Source organism: Mya arenaria, chromosome 6 (genome assembly GCF_026914265.1).
Source record: "Mya arenaria isolate MELC-2E11 chromosome 6, ASM2691426v1".
Taxonomy (NCBI): domain Eukaryota; kingdom Metazoa; phylum Mollusca; class Bivalvia; order Myida; family Myidae; genus Mya; species Mya arenaria.
The window spans coordinates 83,606,079-83,625,882 of NC_069127.1; the positions used below are offsets into that span (position 1 = coordinate 83,606,079).

Below are 19,804 nucleotides of genomic sequence, written 5' to 3' on the forward strand. Positions count from 1 at the left end.
TGGCGATTCAACGGTATATGAAACATACTGCCTGTAGTAGTGTATTTTAGAATAGCAATGTTCTACTTATTAATGTTTACTGTATTTTAAATATTCACGTGTAGCCTATATTGGGTGGTTTAACCATTTAGCGGTGTTTGTTTGTGTATTATTTAAGGTGACAATTGAATGTTGTTGTTGTTGTTTTATAACTTTTATTAGGGTATTAATGTTTCTTCTGCACTATGATAATATAAAATAGACAGTTTTTCATTTGTATTTACGTGTTTTGATGTAAAAACCACGATTGTTGTAGATAGTGTTGAGAATCGGATAGAAAAATACTATCGATTTTTAAGTTTATGAAACCGATCAATGATCGATTATTTATCGATTTAATCATTATTTAATAACCCTTGGTCATCATATTAAAGGCATGTGACAAACACAGTATATTCACCAGTTTTAAGCACCAATGTTCCCTTACAATATTGTTTGAACATTTCTTTGTATAAATTACAGTATTTATTCAGAATGCAACTATTCCGTTTACAAGTTACTATTACAGAACCTGAGACAACAGGATCTATTTTTTGTCTTACATTTAGGATTGTATATATATATATGTGTAAAATAAACACAAAGAAAGATATCAATTTCTTTTTAATAATCAGTCAGTAACAAGTACAAGAAGCAGTTGAATATTCTATAAGTTTTTTCAAGAACATAATTATTCAGAAAACTGAGAAAAAACTAAATCCTTACATGGTTAAAGTGAACGGTAACATGTTTTAAAAACACTTTTAAACCAAAAACATGACAAGTTGAGCAGTTAAATTACAAAGAAAATTTGTAATAAGGTACTGTAGTAACTTACTGACTTGATAAGAATATGACTAGATAACTTAACAGAGTAACACCTTAACATTTCAACATTGACTAACATTAACAAGAAAAAGAAAATTAGTCAGAAGCGGTTACGTCCCTTGTTTCTATAATCGATTGTTCAAATTTCACTATCGATTGTCGCCGACGTAGGCCTTTGCGATCAAATGTCCATTATAATCGATCATCGGCACAACACTAGTTGTAGATGTTTTGCATAAGTTCATAGACTAGAAAATTTACTACGCGAGCAGTATTTAAAGGACACAGGTTTAATCACGCGAGAAGTAATGATTGGACAGAGGGTTCAATATTTACGGCCTTGTCTGCTTTCTAAGCAGAGAAACAACATTATGCTAGATCGAATAAACACTACTATCTGGGTAGTTTCAACCCTAGGAGTAATGCATTCTGATTGAAAATTAAACTCATAGCAACGTCGTAGCAAGTGTTGGTCCATGGAGCATCGCGTTACGTACGGCCATTAAACACGGACAGCTAATACACTCGTCAACGAGGTTCAGAGAAGCTCTAATGGAGCTGAGCCGTAGAGGCTCCGAAACTCTTAGAGCATTGGCATCGACAAAACGATAATGGGGTTGCATTTGGAACGCACGCTAATGACTGTAGCAGTGGCTTGAGATCTGTTGCAGTCGATCAGGGATTGCTGTGAATGAGCTTCGTGGTAATCAAACCACAAGACAGTAAACCTTTCTGGTCTTGTGTATATATAACATAGTGTGAACTTCTGCAATTAAAGTCACAGAAACCTTACAGCCGACCGGTTTAACACCAAGATCATAGGGCTCGGCAGCTTCATGGCATAGGCGTAGCCACATGCTCTTGGCAAACATCTAAATTATAGTAGGTCTCGAAATTGCATCCTTTGTTAAGTATGATGAACTACCACACTTTAATATCGACGATAAGGCTCACCTATAAAAGAAAAATAATTAATTGAAAAGTATTGCCTTTGTCTTTAATAAGCAAGCAACCTTTTATTCTTAATCCGTATGTCTAGACATTTAAAGCCACGCAAACGTATATTACAAGTTTTTGAGGCATTATCACTTTCATGATATCCGTTGTGTTGACCTTTGTGCGAATTTTAAGAAAAAGTTACGAGATATTTCATCGATTTTTAAGCTCTGCCTAACAATAAGGTTTTATCATGTCATTGTCAGCCCCGACGCAGCAGCCGCCGCCGCTGACATACTTTTCCAGGCGGTCACCGCAACATTTAGGACAGCCTATGCGATCGATGTTTATTGTTCATTGGCGTTGTTTCTCGTTGGCATTGGGCATTGTGCCTCAAAACATGGTCCTGTCGTCGTTAATGTTCTTGTCCCTGTTTTTTCTTCTATTTAACCGTTTATCAAAATGATCATTCTTTCATATTAAGTAAGCCCTCGATAATTATGACCCAAAGATGTATAAGTGAACTTTAGATAGTAACATCGAGATTATTTTGATATTAAATTTATATTGTTTAACCATTATATTATATTAGAGTATCTTGACTATATGTAAATCGATATTACATATTATTTTATATCAATAGTATCATTCACTCGTCCATAAATGGACATACAGACAGATAAGAAAGGTTGATAACCTAATTGAAGGGTCGAATAATTCGCACTGTGAGTTGGAGCTCAGGAGAGAATGAAGAAACTATTCCTCGGTATGATATATTAACTTTTTTACTCAACGAACATAAATTTCCTTTACTTGAATGTAATTATCTATTGATTGGTTCTTATGTTTGACAAAATCTTAGAATGTTCTGCATGTAAATTGTTAAATCTTTAAAATTGCTTACTGTAATGTTTGTTGGAACTGAGCATATGTTATTCAAAACATTATATTTATTTACTATTTCCTGTACAGCCTTGTTGACCATTTCGCTGGTGCAGTGGGGAGAGTCAATCGGTAATGTTAATTAATATTTGTTTGAAATATCTAAACAATTAGTAATAGTGCATGTGTTTTATTTTTGGGCGATCCACGCCACGAGGCCATACGCTCCATCCAGAATTGGATGCAAAATTATTTGGTGTTCGACTCAATTTAACTGAAAATTTAATAGGTTGTCTTAAATGGGTGCGGTTGGTGTTTACGTCATGTAACTCAACTTAAAAATAAGTGTGTAAAGCGACCGGAATCAGGTTTTCTTAAATGGGTGCGGTTGGTGTTTACGTCATGTAACTCAACTTAAAAATGAATGTGTAAAGCGACCGGAATCTTTTAGTTTTGATTCAATTCAGAATATATCCACATGATGATAGATCAATTAAAAGAAGCATCAACAGAAAATAGACGATTAAAAATAAGTGACCGTCTCCACCATAAGAATCGGTATAAACGAAATTGAGCTACAGACAATTGGAGAGTTTCTCGACTGTCATTGGCGCACAATTAAGTAGGAACACAAATGGTCAACTTAATTATCTTTTATTGGCTACTTGGGTACTGCAACAGGCTTGTGGTGCCACAATAACATTGGTAACTATGTTGAGTATATTACTATGAACAGACGGTTTCTAATAGAGGCAATAAAGAATATTAAGTTTCATTTCGGCAAGGTTTACATTTATTCTTACTTAGCTATAGATTGGAACATAAAAAAAAACAACATATTTAAACTGTTCTTGATAAATGTACATAATATAACTCCATAATTCAATATCGTGGTCCATGCCGTACTCCAATAATATATATATACATATGTATTGCATGTACCTTTTCATGTATTTTGTGTACCGATTGTAAAAAACATCTTTGTTATAAGTCTTCTTTTAAAGGATTAATTCAAGATATCTATCTACCTTTGTCGTGGTGATTTAGTATATTTTCTTATAATACTATCGATATAGTTAAGGTTTAAAGTTATTGCAGAAAGTATAATGTATCCTTGTAGTGCGGGCATTATATTTACCGATGCGTTTATTTTTTCATAAACAGATGCAAATGCCTGTCAGTCTAGCCCGTGTGTGCATGGCTCCTGTTTTAGCGGACCGGCTGGTTACCTGTGCGTCTGTGATCACGGCTACACTGGCATTCACTGTGATTCGAGCATAGGTAAATCGAAAAAAAAACTTTGAAACATTATGTGTTAATGCGCATAAGCACTTGAAAAAACATAATAAGACTGAAAAACAACAATAATCTAAATAGCAAATTTAAAATATTTATTAAAAAAGAAGAGCAATCAGTGTTTAAACACAGCAGTAGTATGTTATAACAGGCTGCTTATACTTATGTATATCTTTGAACATACACTTCCTGGGCCGGTATTTATAAAACATCTTAAGTCTTTTCTTAACTTAAATAAATTTCTTAAAATTTTCATAGTCAAATGAAATGAGAAGTATAAGTGTTTTTAACGTAGAATATATATTTTGCATCAGATCAATGATGATTAATTATTTCAGATCGTATAAAGTAATAATATGAAAGCATAATGGAGATACTTCATGTAAGAAAATGACTGTTATGAAAAAGTTATGAAATGAAGATTTTTGAATACCGCCCCAGTATCAGATGCACTTTTACTCCCAGATAAATTTACCATAATTAATAATATTGTTATAATATTCCAAATATGATGACTAAATGTAGAAAACAATGGTGCTTATGAAGGATACCGAGTTTAATTGGAAAGAAATGAGCATAAAACATTATATTTCTACCTGATGGGACTAAAGAAGACCACAGTTAATCTTTTAGCATTGACCAATCATTTAATATTTTTGCGCCTTCTGCTTTTAAATACACGGTTACAATCTTGTAATAAGTATTTTGCATAAATGCATTATTCAGCAAGTAGTCAAAGGTCAAACAGTCAAAATTAATGTTTGTTATACACGTGTATGATTTAAGATTGTCACTTTAAATACATGTACCAACAACGGGGACAAGCGTAGGAACCTTAGATTGAACCAGGTGCTATATTCATTACAGGGCACGTTTTCATACAGATAGACGTTACATATTAACTGACCATACTGTTTGTTAGAGCTAAGAAGCATTCCTTATAAAGAATTTCATCTTGGAACACCTAAAAGTTGAAATGCCACCATGACCACGGTGCCTTTAAAATTCTAAAATGGCACAGTTGCTATCAAAGGTCAATATATCTTGACAAACCAGTGACCTACTTTCACCATTACGATAACACGTTCCTAAAAATAATCACCGCATTTACACACTATCTTTTACTCTAGTTTCTGAAAGTGTGCTACTGCTTATCTGCAAGCCAGGAATAACAGGGCAGTCTAGTTTATCATGATAATACACGACAGATGCCCTCCGATGTTTTAGACATACAAATGTACACATTGTTGTTAAAATGATAATTTTTACAATTTAATAAATAGACAAATCAAATTTTAACCAGTTAACTGATTAACCCTAACATGTTTCAATGCTTCATTTTAATCAAGAAGCTTGCAAAGCAAAGTAACAGTTATTTTTCAACTTTTTCTCTTTCTCTGTAAAGTTCTGAAAAGCATGCCTAAATGTTTTAGTATTAAATTTGTCAGTGTCAAAGTTTATATGGTCAGTGTCACTGTTTATTATGTCAGTGTCATAGTTTGTATCCTCAGTGTCATAGTTTATATGTTCAGTGTCATAGTTTATATGGCCAGTGTCAAAGTTTATATGGCCAGTGTCATAGTTTATATGGTCAGTGTCATAGTTTATATGGTCAGAATCACAGTTTATATCCTCAGTGTCATAGTTTATATTCTCAGTATTAGAGTTTATATGGTCAGAGTCATAGATTATATAACCAGTGTCATAGTTTATATGGCTAGTGTCATAGTTAATATAGTCAGTGTCCTAGTTAATATAGTCGGTGTTACTGTTTATATTGTCAGTGTCATAGCTAATATTATCAGTGTCATAGTTAAAATGGCCAGTGTCATTGTTTATATTGTCAGTGTCCTAGTGAATATTGTCAGTGCCACTATTTATATTGTCAGTGTCGTAGTTAAAATGGTCAGTGTCACTGTTTATATTGCAAGTGTCATAGTTATTATGGTCATTGTTACTCTTTATATTATCAGAGTCATAGTTTATATTCTCAGAATCATTATATTGTTAGTGTCATAGTTTAAATGGCCAGTGTCATAGTGAATATTCTCAGTAAAATAGTTTATACGGTCATTAACATAGTTTATATGGCCAGTGTCATAGTTATTATAGTCAGTGTTATAGTATATATTGTCAGTGTCATAGTTAATATAGTCAGTGTTGTCAGTGTCATGGATAATATGGTCAGTGCCACTGTTTAAATTGTCAGTGTTACTGTTAATATAGTCAGAGTCATAGTTAATATAGTCAGTGTCATAGTTAATATGGTCAATGCCAATCTTTCTATTGTCAGTATCATAGTTTATTTAGTCAGTGTCATATTTAATATAGTCAGTGTTATAGTTATTATGCTCAGTGTCATTGTTTATATGGTCAGTGTCATTGTTTATATTGTCAGTTTCATTGTTTAAATTGTTAGTGTCATAGTTAATATGGTCAGTGCCACTGTTTATATTGTCAGTGTCATAGTTAATATGGTCAGTGTCACTGTTTATATTGTCAGTGGCATAGTTAATATGATCAGTGTCATAGGTAATATGTTCATTGTAACTGTTTATATTGTCAATGTCATTGTTTATATTGTAAGTGTCATAGTTAATATGGTCAATGTCATTGTTAATATGGTCAGTGTCATGGTTAATATGGTCAGTGTCACTATTTATATTGTCAGCGTCATAGTTAATATGGTCAGTGTCATAGTTAATATGGTCAGTATCATAGTTAATATGGTCAGTATCATAGTTAATATGGTCAGTATCATAGTTTATATTGTCAGTGTCCTAGTTAATATGGTTTATATTGCCAGTGTCATAGCTAATATGGTCAGTGTCATAGTAAATATGGTCGATATCATTGGTAATATAGTCAGTGTTGTCAGTGTCATAGTTACTATGGTCAGTGCCACTGTTTAAATTGTCAGTGTTACAGTTAATATGGTCAGAGTCATAGTTAATATAGTCAGTGTCATAGTTAATATGGTCAATGCCAATCTTTCTATTGTCAGTATCATAGTTTATTTAGTCAGTGTCATAGTTAATATAGTCAGTGTCATAGTAATTATGCTCAGTGTCACTGTTTATTTGGTCAGTGTCATTGTTTATATTGTCAGTTTCATTGTTTAAATTGTTAGTGTCATAGTTAATATGGTCAATGTCACTGTTAATATGGTCAGTGTCATGGTTAATATGGTCAGTGTCACTATTTATATTGTCAGCGTCATAGTTAATATGGTCAGTGTCATAATTAATATGGTCAGTATCATAGTTAATATGGTCAGTGTCATAGTTAATATGGTCAGTATCATGGTTAATATGGTCAGTGTCATAGTTAATATGGTCAGTATCATGGTTAATATGGTCAGTGTCACTATTTATATTGTCAGCGTCATAGTTAATATAGTCAGTGTCATAATTAATATGGTCAGAGTCATAGTTTATATTGTCAGTGTCATAGTTAATATGGTCAGTATAATAGTTTATATTGCAAGTGTCATAGTTAATATGGTTTATATTGCCAGTGTCATAGCTAATATGGTCAGTGTCATAGTAAATATGGTCGATATCATTGGTAATATAGTCAGTGTTGTCAGTGTCATGGTTAATATGGTCAGTGCCACTGTTTAAATTGTCAGTGTTACTGTTAATATAGTCAGAGTCATAGTTAATATAGTCAGTGTCATAGTTAATATGGTCAATGCCAATCTTTCTATTGTCAGTATCATAGTTTATTTAGTCAGTGTCATAGTTAATATAGTCAGTGTCATAGTAATTATGCTCAGTGTCACTGTTTATTTGGTCAGTGTCATTGTTTATATTGTCAGTTTCATTGTTTAAATTGTTAGTGTCATAATTAATATGGTCAATGTCACTGTTAATATGGTCAGTGTCATGGTTAATATGGTCAGTGTCACTATTTATATTGTCAGCGTCATAGTTAATATGGTCAGTGTCATAATTAATATGGTCAGTATCATAGTTAATATGGTCAGTGTCATAGTTAATATGGTCAGTATCATGGTTAATATGGTCAGTGTCATAGTTAATATGGTCAGTATCATGGTTAATATGGTCAGTGTCACTATTTATATTGTCAGCGTCATAGTTAATATAGTCAGTGTCATAATTAATATGGTCAGATTCATAGTTTATATTGTCAGTGTCATAGTTAATATGGTCAGTATAATAGTTTATATTGTCAGTGTCCTAGTTAATATGGTTTATATTGCCAGTGTCATAGCTAATATGGTCAGTGTCATAGTAAATATGGTCAGAATCATAGTTTATATTGTCAGTGTCCTAGTTAATTTAGTCAGTGTCACTGTTTATATTGCCAGAGTCATAGTTAATATGGTCAGTGTCACTGTTTATATTGCCAGTGTCATAGTAAGTATGGTCAGTGTTAAAGTTTATATCGTCAGAGCCATAGCTTAAATTCCCAGTTTTTTAGTTGATATCGTCAGTGTCATAGTTAATATATTCAGTGTCATAGTTTATTTCCTCAGTATCATAGTTTATATCGTCAGTGTCATAGTTTATATCGTCAGTGTCATAGTTATTATCGTCAGTGTTATAGTTTATATCGTCAGTGCCATAATTTATATCCTCAGTGTGACTGTTGTCAGTGTCATTGTTTAAAATGCCAGTTGCATAGTTTATATTGTCAGTGTCAAAGTTTATATCGTCAGTGTCATAATTAATATCGTCAGTGTCATAGTTTTTATTGTTAATGCTTTCGAGCACTTATTCACGTTGTGGAAATATGTGTATTTTTAATGACATCTTTCATTTTCATGTTTTTTCCCATACCATCACTCACAATAACGATGAAAAGGTTACGCTATGATTAAGAAAATAATATAAAGAATGAACATATAGAGTCAACTGCGCAGGTAAACCAAAATGGAAATGAAAGTAAATGACGACTATTAGAATGAAATGTTTTATTTCATACATATCTGTGAAAGAATGAAAAATGTAGGTGAATGATAACTTGATCATTTCACTCTGGCTCGAATGAAATGATAACATTTGATCATTCCACTCTGTATAGACAGCTCGGGACTATTTTTCCATCTCTTATAAGATTTGCTTCCCTTGACTTGGAAAAGTACATGAATTTAACAAGTTGAGTACATGTTTGTTGTAGATTGTCGTGCAGTAATAGACACATTGGCCAAATCGTATAGAAATGTCAAAATCAAATTATGCAATAGTTTTAATAAAACAAACAGTTTTGCGATTAATTATAACTATTAAAAAAGAATAAACTTACCAATTTATGTATGAACTATTTCATGGAACATACTGTAAAAATATACAATTAACCCGCTTGGTAGGTATCGGTTGAATATTTACTTGGCCACATGCGCTAGTCATAGAGTTGTTAGATCATTTTCATCCTACAAACTTTAACCGCGTAAATGTATGCATAAGCATTTTGAATTTGACCAATTTCTTTCAATTGTTTACCTTCATCAGTTCAACAATTCATTTTTCTTTTTAAAAATAATGCTCAGATTGAAACCCAACTAGCCTTACTAGGCCATGGTGTTTTCCGACATCTTGTCGAGAAACTTTTTCAAAGCCTGCGCTCCATCCTTCCCAAAAGGATCTTCGGGCACATCCTCGACATTTCTCTGGGATTTTTGTAAACACAAAATTTAACGGAAACGTGACATTCAATTTTAAAAGATATGAAACTAATTCGCTGTCTCAACAACAAAACATCATTCGGCTGCACTGAGCCTGAATTCACCACGAAAAAATACCGTACGATCCAGAGTCTGAGAGCAACAGTGAATAGATAGACAGACTTCTGTTGCTTTTACGAATACATACATTTATATACTCTATATTTATGACACACATTTATTTTACTTGTGGCCACAGAAAAAAATATTTTCACTCTTGTCTACGCCACTTGTGAAAATATTTTTTCACCACTCGTGAAATAAAATACGATCTTACACTGAATACAACAAATATCCTCTATATCTTTATGGTACTCATATAAAACCGAACATAAAGCGAAAAATAGCCCAGCGACATTAATACTTTAGACTTCAACCATGCACATGAATGTTCCAGGCGGCATTGAGACGTGTCTGTCGTGCCCTGCCAGACTTACGGACGTGCCGTGTACCCACGTACAGAAGTGCTCATCGGGCCAGGTAACTTTCGAACATCCCTTACATACAGTAACGAAACTGATTCGTTGATATGAAAACACATAACAAATACTTCTATTGTCATGCTTACAATAAAACTTCGTTGAACATTACTTCAATATTGCATTTTTATGTAACATATATTTTACAACCCCAATGTTTCCTGTTATGTGCAGCAATGTTTCGCGCGTATCCTGGCAACGTCTTCAGGTGACCTGCTTCACGAGTACGGCTGTAAAGACTCGCAGGTAGAGAAACACATACCGTTATACTGTAATACTCTTGTATATGTGCTCTTGAGCATAAGCCAATGTTTCACTTAAAATGGTTAACACGACTTGTGTTCCATTTCTGTATGGCAATTTTAAGTCAGAACTAGAGTAGGTCATCGAAAGCAACCTATATTCACTCGCGGGTCCAGGAGTGGGGTGGTGGGGGTCTGAGGTTGGGGCGCGAGTCAAAGGTTTACAACCCTTAGTTACGCTCTCTCAACTTCGTTTCCTGGATCCGCCCCTGACATTGATCCAGTGGTGACAAATTCAGGAGACGTTTCCAAATGGCTGGCCGTTTTGTTGATACTTAAATAGTTGACATGCTTTGTAAATGGCTTTGAGGGCATGCGGGAAACAAGGAAACTAGAATACAATCAATTAATGGTAAAAGGTTACATAATTGTTATTACCACTGGTTACAGCTATGTGGTGCAAGTTCGGTGAATGGTAGGAGAGAGACACCAACGTCCATGACATCCCGCCAGACACAGACTGGTTTTCCACTGTGCGAACGATGCTGCTTTGGGACAATATGCAACATGAACATGTGTGGCCAAGCTCCAAGTACGGTTGTTGTTTGAGTTCTTCATTGCACAAGCTGCACTCTTGTCAAAGCCTGTTGTCCACGTTCATAGTTCATTGGTCTAAGCAAAAACTTCTTTAAGCTGCTTATCGTAAATCTATCTTTGACCAAGGTAGGCCAAACGCAAAAAGAATGTTTACTTAAATGTACGAAAATTATTTTTTAAAACTGCTCAAATAAATGTAATCCATTTAGACGGAATTCCATAACAGTTTTGAAAACGTCTTTTTTTGTCAGAAACAAACTCTTTTAAATCTGGCATATACATGAATACTGTATTACAGAAGTTTTTAAAGCTGTTCGATCCCGCGAAGGATGTGGGTCTACATCCGGACTGATTTGTTATCCATTTGCCATTGCATTTATGACGATGCATCGATTTCACGTGGGCAATACAATGTTTGTATATGGCAGTAAATCCATTAAACAATGCCAATAAAGTTAATGAACATGTTTAATGAGATTTAATTACTTTTTCATCTTTTAGACATTTCGGTTAGTGGTGGTCCCACCTGTTACTCCTGCTCAAATCATACCACAAAGGATTCCTGCACGGACATACAACACTGCCCGGCTGGACAGGTACTCGGACGTTTTAATTGTTTATGAGAAGCAACCTCCATGAGCTTCATAGCAAAGTATCAAAACTAGCTGCCGGCAATAGGTTTATCTCATAGAAGGAAGAATGCATAAACATAAGTAATCCTGGTTGTATTCACATGGCATGCAGAGCAATATAAATCCGTTACAATTGGAGCTATCCTCAACTGCATTATTGCTCGTGTAGATTATAGTCTGCTTAAATCCGGTACCTAACATTAAAGAAACACAAGTGCTTAAACATTGTAAAACACACGAAATGTTCCGTTGCTCGACAATTGAGGTTACACGATTTAAATTAATGGCGTATATTACGATTTTTAGGTTTGTCAACTTGTCCCCAAAATCTCCATTGCAACCCATACATATCACTTCGAGTCGTCCTGTGCCGTGCATGCGGTAAGTCAGCTTACTTATTGCAGTCTTCGTATATTTTGTAACTCCTCGAAATGTCCCCAATAAGACAACGAAAAAAACACACCAGTAGTCGTCTTAGCAGTGTGTGTATACCAAGTGATGGATTACGTCATAAATGCTTAAAACATAAATAACTTCACTTTTTATTCACCACGTTAATTGAACATGACACAGTATACGCCGCTTACATAGCCCATCCTTCGGTCTTTTACTACAGTTTGATTCAGGATTTAATTTCTACAAACACTTTGACAAACCATTTCGAATAAGAGGCACTGTCAAAACATTATTTTGGAAACAGGTTTAACGAAGTGTTTGAGAAAACTGATCACCCCATCATTAAACGAAGGCGCGGCTCTTTAAGCGGTATAGATCTTGTTTCATTTCAAATGGTGAAGGAAAAGAAAAGTTAACTTTGTTTTAAATCATTATTCTTAGCAAACAGGCGCATTCCGATGTAGCATTTGTGACTTAATTTATCACGAAGTATACCCACACTTAGGTTCACTGTTAAATATACGTCAAACCTTAACCATGTATGTATTTTGTCTTTAACACGGACCGTAAACACGGGGTCATTGGGATATATTCATGTACATGGAACTCATAAAAGCAATAAAGTTTGCACCAAATGAGGCGGATCAGTGGTCTAGTGGTAACACACTTGACTATCAATCAAGGGGTCGAAGGTTCGATTCCCGTCGCATCACTATAAATCCGATCGTCTTTCGGGAGGGACGTTAAATGGGGTCCCGTGTGACAGTGCTTTACACTGGTGCACGTAAAAGAATCAGGGAAGCTCTAACCAGGGCTACATTTTGTCTGTGCACTATGCTCCAAAAACCTAAAATGACTAACAATCTTAACGGAGCACTCGCCGAATGGGCAAGGCCCAAGTGCGAGTATAAAGAAGCTTACACACCACCACCACCACTACCACCACCACTACCACCACCACAACATCACACCAAATGACATAAACATTCCTACATGTGTATGGAACAGAGTGTTTTCGCAGTCCTCACACCCATGCCTAACTGGTGAACGTCAGTAGTAATGATGTGCTACTACCAATCATTATAGATATTGTGACCAAAATGCAATCATAAATTACATGAACACATTAATTGACTTAGCTGCGATTCTAAATACCCCTATAGGCATATAGAGACTGAACCAAATGAAAAATACAAAGTTAGCACCTTAACCCTTCACTTGCCCCCTAAAAACAAACATCCCCTTAGAGGGAACATTTAAATATATATATATTAGCATAAATACCTATTGTGCCTGAGCGACATCTTGCAATGTTACAATCATGTAAAAAATGTTTTACTCCCTGGCGCATTTTCCCCCTTATTCCATAAGACATGTAATTATTTTGTAAATCCTGGCGCATTTCCCCCTGCTCCATAACATATTGTTTTGTAAATTCTGGCGCATTTTCCCCTGTTCCATAACACATGTAATTATTTTGTAAATTCCTGGCGCATTTTCCCCTGTTCCATAACACATGAAATTATTTTGTAAATTCCTGGCGCATTTTCCCCTGTTCCATAACACATGTAATTATTTTGTAAATTCCTGCGCATTTTCCCCTGTTCCATAACACATGTATTTATTTTGTAAATTCCTCTGGCGCATTTCCCCTGTTCCATAACACATGTAATTATTTTGTAAATTCCTGGCATTTTCCCCTGTTCATAACACATGTAATTATTTTGTAAATTCCTGGCGCATTTTCCCCTGTTCCATAACACATGTTATTATTTTGTAAATTTCTGGCGCATTTTCCCCTGTTCCATAACACGTGTAATTATTTTGTAAATTCCTGGCGCATTTTCCCCTGTCCATAACACGTGTAATTATTTTGTAAATTCCTGGCGCATTTTCCCCTGTTCCATAACACATGTAATTATTTTGTAAATTCCTGGCGCATTTTCCCCTGTTCCATAACACGTGTAATTATTTTGTAAATTTCTGGCGCATTTTCCCCTGTTCCATAACACGTGTAATTATTTTGTAAATTTCTGGCGCATTTTCCCCCTGTTCCATAACACGTGTAATTATTTTGTAAATTCCTGGCGCATTTTCCCCTGTTCCATAACACATGTAATTATTTTGTAAATTCCTGGCGCATTTTCCCCTGTCCCATAACACATGCAATTATGTTGTAACTCCCCCTTCCTGTTATATAACACATGCAATTAAGTTGTAACTCCCTGGCACATTTCCTGTTATAATTTAACACACGTTGTGTGGATGTTTTTCTCTTAAGCATTCCCTTGTTATATATATATATATATATATATATATATATATAATATATATATGCAATTTTGTTGGAACTCCTTGATGCATTTCCCCTTGTTGTTATTAACACATAGTTTGGTTGTATTTCCTTTTAGCTTTACCCCTGTTAAATAAAATCTGTAATTTGGTTGTTACCCTTAGATGCATTTGGTTTACCAACAACAGCAAATTACAAGTCTTACTTGACCTACTTTAATACAGGACTGTGAAGCTAAAGTTGCCGCCTTAACGCAGGGAATACTGGGCAGAAAAAGAGGTAATTAAACATCAGCATTATCTAAATTTGCTTGTATGGCTGCTAGATAAATCAACATCTGTTATCATTTCTCCCGATTGAATCACAAAGGTTAATGTAGATAAATATACATTTGTTAGTGTCCCGCGCTTTATTCCAGACATGCCTTGTTCTATGCGATGTTGTAACACAACCCTGTGTAACCAGCTATCATGCGGTCAAGTGACAACACCAGGTATGAGCATTTTATCATTCACTTATCACGTCGATATTTTACTATAGACGTATTGGTACCCGAGTTGACATACTTATACAAGTACATTTAAAATTAAATGCTTTGGAAATTGACCTTTAGTTTTGATAGTTGACATAAAATAATTATGAAATTCATGATGGTATAGGCACTCGCTCATATTTTGTAACATGCACTTTTAATGAAAAAAATAGTTTGTAAAAACTAAGATACTGACGGATGGAACCCTTAAAAAATGTTGAAATATGCTCAAATATTGTCTTTAAAGTGAACGGTTTTGAATAGCGTTAGTAACGCGATTTAACAAAACACCAACAAGGGTAAATTAACCATCGTTTAGGAGTCCTTCTGTGCGAGCGGTTTAATGGCATTTTCTATTTGTTCTTTACGGTATAGGCGTGGGTTCCAATTACAGTCAGTACTTTTATTTTATTGATTTTCTGCAATAACGGTATCAAAGAGTAAAATCAATACAATAGAAGTGCTTTCCAGTGCATTGCCGGGAAAAAGTTTTGGCCATAAACATAAAGCCCCTTTAAATGATAGTGAAGTCACAGTAATGTCCTTTGAAATGTGAGAGTAATTTTCCCTTGTAAAATTAAAGAATATTGTTTCGTTGGAAATACAAGGTCTCTATCTCTATATTACAGCTGGTAAAACATATAACGCAAGAACAAACTGATAAGTTGTGCGTCGGGTTTACCTTATCATTTTTCCGAAATGCAAACAATAACTTTTTTGCGCCCGCCCCTTGAAATTTGTCGAAACTGACTATTTTGTTCGTAGTATATTTTTGAAAAGTCATCAAAATAGATGTTAAAATATAATTTCACTATTTTGATCAAAATTATTAATGTCTATTTGTAAAAAAATAAATACGCTGTTTTGAAGAGGTAAATCTTCCAATGAACCGGCAAATTTCACCATCCTGTGGAAACGGAAGTCAATTACTTGAGGCGCAATTTCACCAATTCGGAATAGGACATTGTCATGACACTACACTCTGCCACACTTGCAGTTAATAATAAAAGGGCTGATGACCCTGCATATTTTTGCATGGTTTGAACACTGTCCAATAGAGCACTTGGTAGAGCAATTCCCCTAGGGTTCTTCTTTGCAAACAGTGCCATTACCTTGGCAATGTCGATCTTACCATCTCTGTGAATACTCAAGAGGCATATTGAGGAAATTTATCTTGCCCCATGTGGCCCTCAATTATGACTTCACTAAAGTCAGTGCACTTACACTTCTTTCACATTCACAGGAGGTTACTGGAAACACATTGCAAACTGTCTGCACTGTGTGGATGTTGGGGTACATTTTCAGACTTTTTGTAGAGTTTCAGTAGAAAATTCCACATTTTTCCACTTCTGTTGCCAGCTATGCAGTTCTGAACCCAGAGACTGTGGTGAATGCATGTCTTCCTGGAACCAGTTCAAGTCAGCAGCATTTGCCGGATTGGCACACATATGTTTGTGCATCAGGGTAAGGCCCATGGCAGCTTTCCTCTGAAGTTACCAAATCGTTCGCTCATTTGCAGTAGCAGAGTGTCAATGAAATCAGCAGTGAGGTTTTTCCGGTATCATTCCTCTGGTGTGGATGCCTCCGCATTTGCCATCTTGGTTTAGCGTCCATATGTTCTGGGCTTTGAAGGTTCAACCCCCTGTGTCTGCGCAATTCCTGCGGTAGTCGTCGATGTGGAGAGCGTACGTCCTGAAGGGTGTCGGTGACAACCTTGACATCGGACATAGCCTTGTCAACATCAACTTCCCTGCCTGAAACATCATAAACATTTTCATAGTTGGATTTAATTGAACACTTTAAAATCTTTCTATTATTGTATGATCTATCGTTTAATATCTATTAATATTTTATTGTTTTCAACCAGTACTCGACAGTTATTGCTTTTGTAAGTGACGTCTTTATCAATTTTGTGTGTTTGCGTTGACTGAAAACACTGTTGTTATGTTCTTTATTATATGTACCTCTGATAACGGATATATTCCAAATGCGCTGGGACTGATTTCTTCGTTCCAAAAGCCTATTTAGTAATTTTGCTATTTAATTATGATACTAACCATGCAAGGAAACTGTTAGAGGCTTGATATAGCTGAGGCATCGTGTGACCACAACCAGTATGCAGATGAACTGGAACGAGGTGACTGCAAAGAGGAACCCAATATCACTGTGGATGTAGTGGCCCTCTTCTCACCAGACATAATCCTGGGACATCGCTTCAACAATATCTGGGAGAAAATCGCTGAAAATCTCCAGCGCATCTTCTCTCTCTACCCAACGTGTGCGAAAAAGCTCCTGTAAAACTTACACATATTTAATTAAATATATTTCAAAATACAAAAATAAACAAAAAGTGGTGCTAGATTACAACAGATATATTAATATGCAACCATTGCTTTGCTTCAATAGCAGCTTTATGCCTTGGCTTTTCTTTGCAAAGTATACATGTATACCTCTTTCATTAGGTGTGCATATATTTTATTTTCATATGCATCGAGTATTTTGCATATATCATTTTTGTAGTATGATTCTTATGAGCAGTAGCAAAATGTTCCTTCAATACCGAATCTCTAGCTCCAGCTCTAAATTCCAATAGAGCCTGAAAGTTTCCGCAGTTGCTGACAGCCTCATTTATGTACTTAGAATCATCACGAATTCCACGCAATGCGATACTATGGAGTGCACAAAAATAACACTGTCTTAGCTACAGACTGTATGCTGTAGCACTTCAACTTTTTCCTCTTCTCTAGCCTTCAGGGTGGTATCCACATGCTTGGCGACTGTCGTTTTGTTCGACATAGAGGCTGTAAACAGTTCAGCTGTTGTGCCTGATGCACATTTCCTCCATCTTTCTGGTTTCTTTTAGCGTCTGTGAAATGCCCGGTGAACACTTCCAATGCCAGTATCCAATTCCGGAATGGTTCAGATGCTAACTGACCACGTCGTTTGTTTGCTCACGGAAACACTACACAGTGTACGCAGTAGTCAGCATCTTCGGAAATTCTATATTCAAGTCCTAGGAATTTTGAGAGCCAACCCCTCTTAAATGACCGTTTCAGTTGGCCACTTTGTGTTTCACTGTCTGTCAAGGAGCCCTGTCGCTTAATGTACGAGCTGACATGTTCGACATCAGCCGAGAGAAATACGTTTGTTTTCAAATTACTTGATAAATGTGTTGAATCTTGAAACTTGAACTTTGTATGGACTACTACTGACTGCTGAGGTAAAATGCCGTGTAATCATCATTAGTTTTCGACCACTCAATTAACAAGTGTTAACAAGTGGCATGCTATAGAAGTAGTTTATTCGGTGTTGTAATAATGTTCAGATTACATGTCTTCGTGCCCTGTGTCTTTCCCGTAGTCTGCTGGTGTACTAGCATTTATACTTCCCTTATGACAACTTCTTTGAATGTGTAACAATGTATTAACTATAATGGTGTGACATTCAACAACACAGAAATAAGTGTTCTTTCAATTTCAAACGCGCTGTAAAATTGACTCCATGCTGTACATGTATGAAGAATGATATAATGCTTACAAAACCTGCAAAATGTGTTTGACTCAAACATGTGAAGGTAAATAATTTATACAACTTTTCACTCGTCGTTAGAATGCGTTTTTTAAAGATCGCATTAGGCCTCTTCGTTTTATCTTTGAAATCGAAAGAAATATTTTAAATATTTGTTCGCTTGTTCGCACCATTCTTTCCCCTGAAAATCGGTAGAACAGAATATTAATTTGGTGTGACCTCATACAGGATATAGATCTTAACCTAGTGATTTCTTTTATCAACTGTCACTGTATAATGGTAGCTCGTCCGTTTCGAGTAATACATATTTGATATCAACTGAAAACTGTTCTATTGGCTCGATAACTCTTAAAACGTTGAAAACGACGTGTGGTTTTTCCAACACATCACCAAGCTGTATAATGAGGTGGAAGGTTTTTCCTCTTTTTTAAAGATGTTACGTTCACTTCAGTTGCTGATCCCTGCTCATCCAATCCCTGTCAGCGAGGCACGTGCACCAGTTCGAATGGGGACTTTGAATGCCACTGTCTATCAGGCTATTCTGGGAAGACGTGTGATATGGGTAACACGTGTTTAAAATTTAAATTTTGCTGAAATGTCTAGACTTTAATCGCTAAATTATTAGCAAGCTATCTTACCCAATAATATATATACTATATGGACTACTCGAGATAACTGATATTTATAATATGCAAAACTTGGCTAGTCCATAGGTGGTAGTATCAGCCAAGTTTGTGATATAATCATATCGAGGGGTGAAAGCGAAAAGGTTCTAAGTGACATTAAATAAAGAAGCAGATAGAACCTTTTCGCTTTCACCCCTCGATATACAAAAATAAAAATGGTATCGAATGTACCTTCACCCTTTTGCTAATACTAATGAGTTTGTCAAGCAGTTACACATATGTATACAGACTTATTAACACTTTTCCTAACCTCTGACTGATAATGCAACCTTTGGGCAAGTATGGCTGTTGTCTGCAAAATTGATAAAAACACGGGGGGATAGACTCGGTAACACTTCGTCGAATAATGATAAAAAATCAATGCCTTAATTCCAGTCTGTAATTACAGGACCGTTGCCTATGGACTGTAAAGACATAATCAATCGCCCCAATCTGTTCTCGAACCGAGGTGACGGTGTGTACACAATTATGTTGCCAAGGTCACGCACCATGCTGCAAGTCTTCTGTGACATGACGTACGATTCGGGAGGCTGGACCGTAAGTGTTTAAGTACCTAGTCAGTGTGAGTCCTCTGCGACATGACGCGCGATTCGGAAGTCTGGATCGTAAGTGTTAGAGTACCTAGTCTGTGTGAGTCCTCTGTGACATGATGCACGATTCGGGAGGCTGGACCATAAGTGTTAGGGTACTTATTCTGTGTGAGTCCCCTGTGACATGACGTACGATTCGGAAGGCTGGACCGTAAGTGTGTAAGTACTTAGTCTGTGCGA

General features: G+C 35.6%; 1 long non-coding RNA gene across 1 annotated transcript; it reads left to right on the plus strand.

The window, feature by feature from the left end:
• The first annotated feature begins 11,908 nt into the window (after positions 1 to 11,908).
• Positions 11,909 to 18,827, plus strand: LOC128237233 (uncharacterized). The gene is made up of 4 exons (XR_008261536.1): positions 11,909 to 11,980; positions 14,513 to 14,567; positions 14,707 to 14,781; positions 18,800 to 18,827. It is a non-coding gene; the product is annotated as an uncharacterized LOC128237233 (long non-coding RNA).
• Positions 18,828 to 19,804: the final 977 nt, after the last annotated feature.